Genomic DNA, 11,833 nt, shown 5'->3' with positions numbered 1-11,833 from the left:
CTGGCAGGTGAGAGTAGATTGGGTTGGGATATCTGTTCGGCATGGACAGGTTGGACCGAAGGGTCTGTTTCTGTGCTGTACATCTGTGACTGTGACAATGTGGTTCTCAAACAAAGAGATGTTTTACATTTTTGACCACGTCCGTAAGATCTATTTTCATAATCAGTGGTCAGGGGGGGTGGAGGGTGAAGAGATGTGAATTAGCAGCCCATTTTAAATTTTCCTTCCTGCTATTATATATCAAGTGGACTCGCAAATATTCGGCCAATGCACAAGAGTGTCTTTAGCTAATTAAAACATTTCCCATGTGGACTATATTATTTAATTGGCCTTCATTTTCTATCTCACCTCAGCTAAAGGTACAGCTGTCTTACTATGGTAATGGACCTGTGACAAATCCACCAAACTGAGGAATATCCAACATTTTTCTGTACATAATGTGTCCTCGACTTCTACTGTTTTTTTCTGGATGAAGAAAGCAATAGAGTGTAAGATGAAGCAAACAAAACTGGTTCAGACAGTGGTTTATGTGTTGTCAAACATGTAAAACAACACTTTTCACCATACTTTGGTACACGTGACATTAATAAATCAAATCAAATCAGACAGGTGCCAGGTTTATAAATACAAGCAAGGACCAGGTTAAATATGTAAAAAGGCAAGTGATCACAAAGAAACAACAGCAGCAAAAAAGATACTGAGATGACTGGCATTGACATATATGAAAATATAAATGATAAAAAGGTGGCAAAAGAAATAGCAGCGCCAATTAGAAATGAAAAGGCGATTTGGAGGAAAGGAACACATCTGAAAGAGGACAACTTTCTATCCGTCTTTACTGAGGAAGAAAATACTGCCAACGTTTTAATTAATGAGGAGGTCACTAAGACCCTGGATAGACTAAACATTGATAAAGCTTGAGTGTGAGAAAGGATGGAAAGTTGACACATCACCAGAACCAGATAAAATGCGACCAAGGATATTGATAGAAGCAAGGTTGAAAAATGCAGAAATGCTAGCCATAATCTTCCAGACTTCCTTAGATACAGGCGTGGAGCCGGAGGACTGGAGAATTGTATACGTTACACCCCTGTTCAAACAAGAATGTAGGGATAAATCCAGCAAGTATAGGCCAATTTAAACTTGGGGGTTGGAAAACTATTAAAAGCAATAATCTAGGACAAAATTAATAGTGACTTCATAAAAAGTGGATTAGTTAAGGAAAATAAAAGGACTTGTTCATGGCAAATTCTGTTTAACCAATCAGATTGGATTTTTTGATGAAGTAGCAGAAAGTTGATGTGTTCAATATGGACTTAAAAAAAATGTTGATAAAATGCCACATAACAGGCTTGTCAACAGCCCTTGAAATAAAATGATCAGGAGCAACATCGATATAAAATTAGCTGAGAGGCAGATTTCAGAAAGTGGTGGTGAACTGTTGATTTTTAAAATGTATGAAGGTATACCATGGGGTTTCCCAGAGGTCAATTTTTGTTCCACTGTTTCTTTTCTTTACCTTATTAGTGACTTAGACTTGGTGTGGAGAACACATATTCAATATTTGAAAATGACACAGAACTCAGAAGTATTGTGAACTGTCAGGAGATTAGTGATGGACTTCAAGGAGACATCAGGATGTTGGGGGAATGGGAGAACATGTGAGAGATGAGGGGATGCAATGGCTTAGTGGTACTATCACTGGACTGTTAATCCAGAGACCCAGGTAATGTTCAGTGAATCTGGCTTTGAATCCCACCCTGGCAGTTAGTGAGATTTGAATTTAATAAAAAATCTGGAATCAAGAGTCCAATGATGACTGAATTCATTGTCGATTGTTGGAAAAATCTATCTGGTTCAGTAATGTTGGTCTAGGGAAGGAAACTGCGATCCTTACCTGGTCTGGCCTATATGCGATTCCAGACCCACAGTGATGTGGTTGGTTCTTAACTGCTCTTTGGGATGGGCAATAAACATTGGCCCAGCCAGCAATGTCCCCATCCTGTGAATGAATATATATTTTAAAAATTATGGCAGAGCATATGGAGGTGAGAGAATGAGAAGAGGTGATTACAAAAATACAATTCTAAATAGAGTACAACAGCAGAAAGACCTGGGAGAAATGTACTCAAGACATTTCTCATTTTTTTTGAGGATGTAACTCTGAAGATGGACAAGGGAGATCCAGTAGATGTAGTGTACCTGGACTTTCAGACAGCTTTTGATAAAGTCCCACATAGGAGGTTAGTGAGCAAAATTAGGGCGCATGGTACTGGGGGCAAGGTACTAACCTTGGATTGAAAGTTGGTTGCCTGATAGGAAACAAAGAGTACTGATAAACGGCTCCATTTCGGAATGGCAGGCAGTGACCAGTGGGATACCGCAGGGATCAGTACTCGGACCGCAGCTTTTTACAATATATATTAATGATATAGAAGATGGTATTACTAATAACATTAGCAAATTTGCTGATGATACTAAGCTGGGTGGCAGGGTGAAATGTGATGAGGATGTTAGGAGATTACAGGGTGACCTGGACAAGTTAGGTGAGTGGTCAGATGCATGGCAGATGCAGTTTAATGTGGATAAATGTATGGTTATCCACTTTGGTGGCAAGCATTTTCCATGTGCCTATCCAAGAGTCGTGTAAATGTCCCTAATTTATCTGACTCTACAGCCACTGCTGGAAATGCATTCCACGCACCCACCGCTCTGTGTAAAGAACCTACCTCTGACATCTCCCCTGAACCTTCCTCCAATCACCTTAAAATTATGCCCACTCGTGATAGCCATTTCTGCCCTGGGGAAAAGTACCTGGCTACCCACTCTATCTATGCCTGTCATCATCCTATACACCTCTATCAAGTCACCTCTCACCCTTCTTTGCTCCAGTGAGAAAATCCTAGCTCACTCAACTTTTCTTCATAAAACATGCCCTCCAGTCCAGGCAGCAACCTGGTAAATCTCCTCTGCACCCTCTCTAAAGCTTTAACATCCTTCCAATGTTGGATAGAGCTCTCAAGGATAGTGGAATCAAGGGTTATGGAGATAAGGCAGGAACAGGATACTGATTAGGAATGATCAGCCATGATCATATTGAATGGCGGTGCAGGCTCGAAGGGCAGAATGGCCTACTCCTGCACCTATTGTCTATTGTCTATTGTCTAAGACATTGAAGGTAGCAAGGAGATTAAGGGAGGGGTTAATAAGGGACACAGGGTCCTTATACATACAGATGGAGAGTACAAAAGCAGCGAAGTTCTGCTGAACTTTCAGGAACATTGTTTTGACCTCAACTAGTGTTTGGTGTCCAGTTCTGGGCACAACACATCAGTCAAGAAGGATATAAAGGGATAGGATGATTAAAGAAAAGGTATGGGAGAATGTTCCAGGAATTAAATACTTTAGTTGTGAGATCAGTTAACAAAGCAAGGGTTCGTCAGGGGAGAGAAGATTTAGAAATTTGATCAAAACCATGAGAGGCTTGGAGAAATTGAAAGACAGAGAGAGACGTCGTTCCCATAAGCGTAAGGGGTCAGGATCAAAGGACACAGATTGAAGCAAGTGGCAAAAGAACTAGGGGCAGCTTGAGGAAAAATTATTTTAAGCAGCAATGGTTAGGATTTGGAAAACACAAAACACAAAGAGACAGATCCAATCATGGTTTTTAAATGGAAGTCGATAATTAACTAAAGAGAAAATATAGTTGTGGGGGGCTATATGGAAAGACAGAGGAGTGAAACAATCTCAGTTGCTTGGAAGCACATGACAGGTCAAATGGCCTCTTCCCATGGTGTATCTGTCAATACCTCTACCGGCTGGAATTTATGGTGATAGTGGCCTAGCAGCATGGCAGAGAGAGGATCCTACATCTGTTTGGCTGGTTTGTCCCACTTTACATTTCCAGATGACAGATCCTTACTAAGAATAAGGCAAAACTTCCAGGAAAAAATTTGCCTCAGAGAACAGCCAGCCAATTGGATGTGAACTGCTCTGCAGCACACCGGGATTGATGGTCACTGCCAGTACTGCAGGAGGTCTAACGATTCATGGAGACCCCAAGTCCAGGATCTCAAAGGGTCATGGGGAGAGGTGGGATTCAGTAAGACATTGTAGCAGCCTGCGAGTGCTCAAGTGAAATAAAATCATTAAGAAGGAAGGCCAGAAATTCAGGCACAGGAACTGATATGAACAGGGCATCAAAACCGACCAAAAAGCAAAGTACGCTGGGAATGTCTGAGCCAAGACAGACACAAAAGGTGATTCTGCCTGGGGGAAAGACCTTGCAAGATCCAAGCCCAGACAAATAAAAACTAGAGAGGCACCAGGACACATGAGGATGTGTGGAAGAGCAATTCAACCTATCCTGACAAGCAAAAACATTAGATGCATGGGGTAGACATGCTCAGTAAGGCAAAAGACCAGGTGTATATTCTGGGTCTGGGATAACAGCAGACCCATCAAAGGGGTCACTGTTAAGTAAACCATCGAGAGCCATTTGTAGCATTGCAAGATAATAAAGCCAATTAATTCAATACCTCTAATTGGACAAGTCCTTGGAAGGTTCTGGAAGGCAAATATAGGAACTCAGCCCTGCAGGACTCAAGGTACCCCCATTCTCCAGACTACATAGAGACATATCGGGATACCGCAGTGACCAGAGGAGGATGTCCTCCAACCAGAGAGAGAGAGAGAGAGAGAGTCGACTCGTGAAGAGCGAACAGACCAAACAATTCGCCAGACCAGCAGAAGCTACGAGTACCTGAGAAGTATTTCAAGTTTCTAAAGAATCAGACAGTTAGCAATAGAGTTGTTAAAAGTGTAAAATTTAACTCTTTACCTTTGTTGTCTTCAAATGAAGTTGCAACCTGGATCATTGACTGCAGACTTGTGCTTGCAGTCCTTTCCTGATACAAGCTAAGGTGTCTGGGTAAATTCATATTGTGCAGACTGTTTGAGGAGTCTGCAGGGTCTTAGAGACACCCTGTTTCAGACAACAACATAGTATGTCAGATGTGGCCGAGGGTGGGAGGGAGGGCACAAGAGGGCAACACTGTGAATGGGTCTCCGTAATTGCCAGAAAGGGGTGCAAAAAGGTAGAAACCCACCCTTTCCCCATTTGATCAACCAGCAGTCGCAGAGCTATACCTGCCAGGTTACACAGCTTGGCACAGACTTCTCCCATTGCACATTTAACCATAGTGAAAGCCAGATGAGATCATAGATACTTTGAGTCATACAGCACGGAAAGAGACCCTTTGGTCTAGCTCATCCATACTACCCAGGTTTACTAAACTGGTTCCATTTGGCAATGTTTGGCCCATATAAATCTAAGCCTTTCCTGTCATAGAGTCATTCACTCATAGATGTACAGCACAGAAACAGACTCTTCGGTCCAACTCGTCCATGCTGACCAGATATCCTAACCTAATCTAGTCCCATTTAGCAACACTTGGCCCATATCCTTCTAAACTCTTCCTATTCATATACCCATCCAGACGCCTTTTAAATACTGTAATTGTACCAGTCTCCACCACTTCCTCTGGCAGCTCATTCCAAACACACACCACCCTCTGTGTGAAAATGTTGTCCCTTAGGTCCATTTTATACCTTTCCCCTCTCACCGTAAACCTATGCCCTCTGGTTCTGGACTCCCCTATCCCAGGGAATAAACCTTGGCTATTTGTTCTATCCATGCCCCTCATGATTTTACAAACCTCTATAAGGTCACCACTCAGCCTCTGACACTCCAGAGAAAACAACCCCAGCCTATTCAGCCTCTCTCATAAGTTCAAATCTTCCAACATTCTTGTAAATCTTTTCTGAACACGTTCAGGTTTCACAAAATCTTTCCGATAGGAAGGGGACCAGATTTTCACACAATATTCCAAAAGTGGCCTAACCGATGTCCTGTACAGCCGCAACATGACCTCCCAACTCCTGTACTCAATGCTCTGACCAATAAAGGAAAGCATACCAAGCACCTTCTTCACTGTCCTATCTACCTGCAAATCTTCTATCAAGGAACAATGAACCTGCACTCCAAGGTCTCTTTGTTCAGCAACACTCTCCAGGACCTTACCGTTAAGTGTATAAGTCCTGCTCTGATTTGCCTTTCCCAAGTGCAGCTGGTTCCATATATGGACCACACTCTGCATGAAGGAGTTGCCCCTCAAGTCTAAGGCTTTCTCCACTCACCTTAAATCTCTTCCCTTTACTTTTGAACTTTCCTACTCTGGGAAAAAGCCCTTTGCTATTCACCATATCTCTCCCTCTCATGATATTTTGCAGCTCACATGGCTGCAATTGGATCAGGATTGGGAGCTGAATATTCAAGGATATACATCCTATCAAAAAGATAGGCAGGTGGGCAGAGGCGGTGGGATTGCCTTATTAGTAAAAAATTAAATTACATCAATGGTAAGAAATGAAGCAGGATCAGATGATGTACAATTTGTGTGGGTAGAATTGAGGAACCTCAAATGTTAAAAAACCATAGTTGGAGTTACGTACAGGCTTCCAAACACTAGTCAGTAGTCTATAAAGTTACCCCGTAATTTCCTAAATTGCAGGGAAATAAATCCCAGCCTATCCAGCCTCTCCTCGAAACTTCCAGTCCTGGTAACAGCCTTGTAAATGTTTTCTGCAACCTTTCCCATAATCCTTTAATAACAGCCTTTCTATAGCAGGGTAACCAGAATTGTACACAGAGTCAGGTGATGTGTTGTTTCTGCAGGATGTGGGAGCTGGTGGACTCCATTGTGGTTCCCAGTGACCATGTTTGTAGTAAATGTTGGTTGCTGGAAGAACTCTTGCTCAGAGCTGATGAGCTGAAGTCTGATCTTCAAGCATTGTGATACATCAGGGAGGGGGAGATTTACCTGGATGCTGTGTTTTTTAAGATAGTGACACCCCTTGGACTAACTCGAATTCAGCCAGTAGTCAGGGACAGGAGGGTTTGGCTGTATGTGATAGAGAGCGGTAGAGGGATCCAGGAGGTAAAGTTGCAGGAGCCTCAGCCCCTGTCCTTGACCAACAGGTTCAAGAGTTTTGCTCCCTCTGTGGATGGGAATGGGGATTGCAGGGAGGATGAGCTGACTGACCGCAGCACTGTGGTGCAGAGAGCCATTCAAGTGGATGGAGTGATGGGAAATGTTGTTGTAATTGGGGACAATATAGTTAGAGGCATAGACACTTCTGTAACCAGGAGTGTAATCAAGAGTCCTGAAGGTTGTGTTGCCTGCTTGGTGCTCAGGTACGGAATATCTCATCTGGGCTACAGAGGAATTTGGAATGGGAGGGTAAAGATCCAGTGGTCATGGTCCACATAGGTACCAAGAACACAGATGAAACCAGGGCTGAGGTTCTGCTAATGGAGTATGAAGGCTCGAGCTAAATTAAGAAGCAGAAACAATAACGTAATAATCTCTGGATTACTACCTGAGCGACGAGCTAATTGGCACAGGGTCAATAAGATTAAGCAGGTAAATGCGTGGCTCAATGATCAGTGTGGCAGAAATGGGTCTGAATTCATGGGACATTGGCACGAGTACTGGGGAAGACGGGACCTGTTCCGATGGAACGGTCTTCATCTGAACCGTGCTGGGACCAGAGTCTTAGTGAATCACATAACTAGGGCTGTAGACAGGGCTTTAAAATAAATGGGGCGGGGTTGGGGGAGTCAGTTATACGGGAAATTAGAAAACCCAAATTAAAGGAGGAGGTAAGAATGCAGAACTCAGGAGAGGTCATTAAAATCTCCAGCACAGACAAAATAGGACAGAGTGTATGGAAAAGGTTAACAATCAAACTTCTAGCATGCTGGACAAATGAGTGACAATGAGAAGAGGGATGGTTACTACAGGACTGAAGGTGTTATATCTGAATGCACGCAGTATAAGGAATAAGCTAAACGCACTTGTGGTACAGATCGAAATTGACAGGTATGATGTGGTGGCCATCACAGATACACGGCTGCAATTGGATCAGGATTGGGTTCTGAATATTCAAGGATGTACATCCTATCAAAAAGATAGGCAGGTGAGTAGAAAGGGTGGGATTGCCTTATTAGTAAGAAATTAAATTACATCAATAGTAAGAAATAAAGCAGGATCAGATGGTGTACAATCTGTGTGGGTAGAATTGAGGAACCTCAAATGTTAAAAAAACAAAGTTGGAGTTATGTACAGGCTTCCAAACAATAGTCAGGAACTGGGACACCAGATACACCAGGAAATAGGAAAGATATGTAGGAAAGGCAAAGTTACAATGATCGTGGGAGATTTCAATATGCAGGTGGACTGGGAAAATCAGGTTGGTAGTCGAGTGCAAGAAAAGGAATTTGTGGAATGTTTACGAGATGGCTTTTTGGTGCAGCTTGTGGTGGAACTCACAAGGGAACAGGCAATACTGGATTTAGTGTTGTGCAGTGAGGCTGACTTAATAAGGGAGCTTAAGGTGAAGGAACCGTAAGCAAGCAGTGATCATAATATGATTGAATTTACTCTGCAATTTGAGAGGGAGAAGTTGGAATCGGAGGTAATGGCATTACACCTGAATAAAGGTAATTACAGAAGCATGAGGGAGGACAAGGGTAAAATTGATTTGGAGAGGAAGCTAGCAGGAAAGATAGTAAAACAGCAATGGCAGGTGTTTCTGAGAGTGATTCAACAGACACAACAGAGATTCATCCTGAGGAAAATGGAGCATGGTACAGGGAAGAAGAGGCAACCATTGCTGACTAAGGAAGTCAGGGATAGCATAACAGCAAAACAGAGCAGTAGGAAACTAGAGGATTGGGAAACTTACAAAGACCAACAGAGGCCAACAAAAAAGAAGTTAAGAGGGAGAAGTTAAATATGAGGGTAAATTAGACAGTAATATAAAGGAAGACTTTAAGAGTTTCTTTTGATATATAGAGGACAAAGGAGAGGCAAAAGTTCCTCAATGCTCGTGTTGGTGAGGATCTGAAATCTGAATACAGGTTGAAGTAACTAGTTGTTTCAGGAACAGCCATTTAAAACATGCTCTTACTGAAATAGACAGCAATAAAATGGCTTCTTAATGCAAGTAACACAACAAAATGGCTTCTTAATGCAAATAACACAACAAAATGGCTTCTAGGCTGCAAATTGACAATTCTGCTTAAAGCTGCATAAAATAGCTTTTAACCCTACTAAAAGCTGCATACTTGACTAACCACAGTCTGCCTCAACAAAGATTAGCAGACAATGCCTCCTTTACAGCAATAAAAATAACTAGACTAGATAAGACATTACTCGCCATCATAACTGATCTTCAAGTGCAGGTGCAGAAACTAGGTTTGTGAGATTGGAGTACTTGGATTTTGGAAAACAAGGTTGGTTCCCAGGAAATATCATTGGACTGGGTCGCAGTCAATAAAATAATTTCATTAAAATTGATTGGTAATTATTTGAATGTGCTTTGTGATTATGGCCTGTACTTCGCTTCAAAAAAAGTATAAAAATGTCTTTTTCTTAAGCCAGGTGTGCAGTTTCTCCAAGGAACACGAAAGTGTTTAACCTCTGTGTTATTGGACAATCTGTGCCTGGCCAAAATTGAAAAAAATGTGAAATCTTACAGAAGCAGACTGAATTGCTCATGTTTATTGACCAATCGCGGAACCAAGAGACCCCTCCTATTGAAGAAGATCTTCATCGGGATCACAACTTCTCACTTCATACATTAGCAATCTCGATGAAGGAACTGAGGGCATTCTAGCTATGTTTGTGGATGATACAAAGATAGGTAGAGGGACAGGTAGCATCGAGGAGGTGAGGAGGCTGCAAAAGGATTTGTACAGGTTAGGACAGTGGGCAAAGAAGTGGCAGATGGAGTACAATGTAGAAAGGTGTGAGGTCATGCATTTTGATGGGAAGGATAGAGGCATGGACTATTTTCTAAATGGGAAGAAAATTCAGAAATCTGAAGTGCAAAAACACTTGGGAGTTCTCGTCCGGAATTCTGTCAAGGTAAACTTGCAGGTTGTGTCAGTAGTTAGGATGGCAAAAGCAATGTTGGCATTTATTTTGAGAGGTCTAGAATATAAAAACAGGGATGTACTTCTGAGGCTCTGCAAGGCTCTGGTCAGAACACATTTGGAATATTGTGCTCAGTTTTGGGCCCCATATCTCAGGAAGGGTGTACTGGCCCTGGAGCATGTTCAAAGGAGGTTCATGAGAGTGGCCCCAGGAATAAAAGGCTTAACATATGAGGAACGTTTGAGGACTCTGGGTCTATACTCGATGAAGTTTAGAAGGATGTGGGGGGATCTAATTGAAACGTACAGAACACTGAATGGCCTGGGCAGAGTAGATTTTGGGAAGATGTTTCCATTGATAGGAAAGACTAGGACTCAAGGGCATAACCTTAGAGTAAAGGGAAGACCTTTCATAACAGAGATAAGGAGAAACTTCTTCAGCCAGAGAGTGGTGAATCTATGGAATTCACTGCCACAGAAGTCTGTGAAGGCCAGGCCATTGAGTATATTTAAGACTGAGATAGATAGGTTCTTGAGTATTAAGGAGATCATGGGTTACAGGGAGAAAGCAGGAGAATGGGTTTGAGAAACATATCAGCCATGATTGAATGGTGGAGCAGACTCAATGGGCTGAATGGCCTAATCTCTGCTCCTATGTCATTTGTCTTCTGGTCTTATGACATCTGAGAGGCTGACAAGACCTGGTTGCTTGAGTTATGCAACCTGCTTCAGAGAACACCTAAGGGTCAGCCAAATTGGTTCATCACAAAGGCCTGCTGAAAAAGAAGATACACACAGACAATGGTCCCTTGCACAACATGGCTGCCAACATCTGCTTCAAGAGAATGAGGGAGAACAATAAACCAAAACTGGTTGAGAACCATATTGTTACCAGTGGCTCTGTCAAAATAGAATTGATACAAAATACTGACAATATGAAGTGATCGGCAGGTATAGGACGCTGGAGACAAGAGTGCTGAAGTACCCTGGTGAGTTGGAGCAACTCAGAAGGTCAACAGCACAGGTATATAAACTGCTGACCCTGTCAGCCTCCAACCTGTCTGGGAGCTGAGTGAGTGGGCCGAGTCCTGGAGCATCAGTAACAGAGCGAGTACGAGCAGAGTCCCAACAGCGTGGAAAGCAGGGCTGGGACAGAATTCTGGAATGGTGACAGCATTGGTGAGCATTGGTCAGAGCCAAATCCCAGAGCAGTGGCAGTATGGAGAGCATTGGTCAGGGCTGAATACCGGAGTGGGGGCAGCATGGTGAGCGTTGGTCAGGGCCGAATCCCAGAGCGATGGCAGCATGGTGAGCATTGGCCAGGGCCGAATCCCAGAGCGATGGCAGCATGGTGAGCATTGGTCAGGGCCGAATCCCAGAGCGATGGCAGCATGGTGAGCATTGGCCAGGGCCGAATCCCAGAGTGGTGGCAGCATGGTGAGCATAGGTCAGGGCCGAATCCCAGAGCAGTGGGAGCATGGTGAACATTGGTCAGGGCAGAATCCCAGAGCGGTGGCAGCATGGTGAGCGTTGGTCAGGGCCGAATCCCAGAACAGTGGCAGCATGGTGAGCATAGGTCAGGGCCGAATCCCAGAGCAGTGGGAGCATGGTGAACATTGGTCAGGGCAGAATCCCAGAGCGGTGGCAGCATGGTGAGCGTTGGTCAGGACCGAATCCCGGAGCGGTGACAGCATGGTGAGCATTGGTCAGGACCGAATCCCGGAGTGGTGGCAGCATGGTGAGCATTGGTCATGGCCGAATCCCAGAGCGGTGGCAGCATGGTGAGCGTTGGTCAGGGCCAAATCCCAGAGCGGTGACAGCATGGTGAGCATT

Source organism: Chiloscyllium plagiosum, chromosome 26 (genome assembly GCF_004010195.1).
Source record: "Chiloscyllium plagiosum isolate BGI_BamShark_2017 chromosome 26, ASM401019v2, whole genome shotgun sequence".
In the NCBI taxonomy this organism is placed as follows: domain Eukaryota; kingdom Metazoa; phylum Chordata; class Chondrichthyes; order Orectolobiformes; family Hemiscylliidae; genus Chiloscyllium; species Chiloscyllium plagiosum.
The sequence above is the reverse complement of the archived record's forward strand: the minus strand, read 5'-3'. Positions refer to the sequence as shown.